The sequence below is a fragment of the Camponotus floridanus genome, unplaced genomic scaffold, assembly GCF_003227725.1.
Source record: "Camponotus floridanus strain SB8 unplaced genomic scaffold, Cflo_v7.5 scaffold607, whole genome shotgun sequence".
NCBI classification, from domain to species: Eukaryota; Metazoa; Arthropoda; class Insecta; order Hymenoptera; family Formicidae; genus Camponotus; species Camponotus floridanus.
In genome coordinates this window covers 2,363-4,724 of record NW_020229778.1, presented here as the reverse complement: position 1 = coordinate 4,724, position 2,362 = coordinate 2,363, and positions in this window count along the sequence as shown.

Below are 2,362 nucleotides of genomic sequence, written 5' to 3'. Positions count from 1 at the left end.
GAGAGCCGCCGCTACAGCTGTCTGGACAGCAATGAAAGCTAAGACGAAGCTCGGTATGGGTCTGAAGACAACGAAGACGAAGAAAAGAACGGTGAAGAAACGGATACTTCCGGTAGCGAAATGCGGCGGCATATTGCCGATTCTACCAATGTTGGGAGCGCTCGGATCCCTGATCGGTGGAGCGGCTGGTGTAGCGAAGGTGGTGAACGACAGAAAAGTCGCGCAACGTCAGTTGCAGGAGATGCTACGTCACAATCGCGCCATGGAAGGTCATGGATTATATCTCGCTCCTTACAAACACGGACGAGGAGCCTCACCGAGAAAAAAAAAAAAAAAAACGTCAAAGAGACGCTAAAAATGCCGCAGGGTGCAACTACCAACGTACAATTGCTGCAACTGGCAAAACGTATGCGCATTCCATATTTTAGAGGTGTTTTCATGCGCAACTCTTTACCGATCGGTTGTATTCATCAAAACGAGAGCGGCATCGTAAATTTGGATAGCATCGAAGGACCAGGTACTCATTGGGTAGGTACGCAAAGAGGGGAAATCGCGTTATATATTTCGACAGTTTCGCAATCTTCGACCACCGAATGAACTGGTGCGATATTTCGGACGAAACGTAACGAAGATACAGTACAATTACACACCTGTTCAAACTTACGATCAGAGCATTTGTGGACAATTGTGCTTGCAGTTTCTTCGAACGGTCGATGCGTGCGAATTTAAAGACTGATATTGCGCTATTTAACTCAATATTCGTTAAACAGTTTTGCCGACATGTCTATGACATTCACGTTGAGTGGGAAGAGTAGCGTTCTCACGGCAAACTTCTTTCCCGCCGTAGATTTGGGCGACGATGCATACGAACTCGGTCTAACGGATTTTGAAACTTATCACACAATACCGAATGTGAATTCCTCGAATAATAAATTTTACTTTGGCAAAGACGACGCGGAAATTACGATTCCCGACGGATCGTACGAGTTGCGAGATATACATGAATTTTTGAAACGTGCAATTTCACGACAACATCGCGATACGAAACACATTGACGACGGTGTCAATGAAGATGGCGAATATCCGATAGTGTTCCGCACTATTTACAATACGAAACACATTGACGACGGTGTCAATGAAGATGACGACGGTGTCAATGAAGATGACGAATATCCGATAGTGTTCCGCACTAATTACAATACGATGAGGAGCGAGATCAAATGCACATACAGATTAAACTTTAGCAAACCCGGCAACATTGGATCGCTGCTAGGATTCTCGAATCGTATTCTCGAGTCGGGAAAATGGTACGAATCGAACATGCCGATTAACATTATCAACGTTAATATTATCCGCGTAGAATGTAACGTGACCGCGGGCGCGTACAACAACGGCAAACTCGTTCATACGATACATGAATTTTCACCGAGGGTACCGCCGGGATATAAGATATCGGAAACGCCAGCGCAGATCATTTACCTGCCGATCATCGCGCGGAGCATTACGGATTTAACGTTACGCGTTGTCGATCAAAACGGACGATTGCTTGATTTTCGAGGAGAAGAGATCACCGTAAGATTGCACGTACGACGGTTGCAGCGATAACGTACGTATGCGACGTATGAGATGCTCGTATTGAACGGATCGAAAGACGTGAGAGATAACACAATCTTTATGAAATCAGTGACACCAACAACAACAACAACAACAACATCGACGTTCGCTAATATCCAATCATCCGAGAAAAAGAAACTCAACACATCGAACGTTGCGTTTTTGCAATCTTTGGGATTCGCGGTGCGAAACAGCTGAACGATGACCGACATCCTCAACATCGGTGAAGAACCTATCTTTGACGATCGTATCGTCAAGATCGAGACTCACACGTACAACCCGTTCGCCAATACAACGTTCGGACACAATGACGAGATAAGAATACCCATACAACAACAGGATCTGTATACGCTGCCGCATGAGAGTTTCCTATACATCGAGGGAAAACTAACAAAAACAAACCACAAGCTGGAGGAGAAAATGAAGTGTTACTGGGAAAAAATTGCGTCGCATTCATGTTCGATGAGATTCGATACGAACTCGACGGTGTTGAGATTGATCGCATAGAAACGTAGGAATAACTACTATGCTCAAAAACTATGCAACAGCATCAACCGATAGACATGTGATTTTGAAAAATGCCGGCTGGGAGACGTCTACCTACGCGCATGGACATTTCAATTTTTGCGTACCGCTCTACATGTTGCTGGGATTTTGCGAGGATTACAGACGCGAGGTGATTAACGCTCGTCACGAATTGATCTTGATACGATCGCGCAACGACAACAATTGTCTGCTTGGAAGTTCG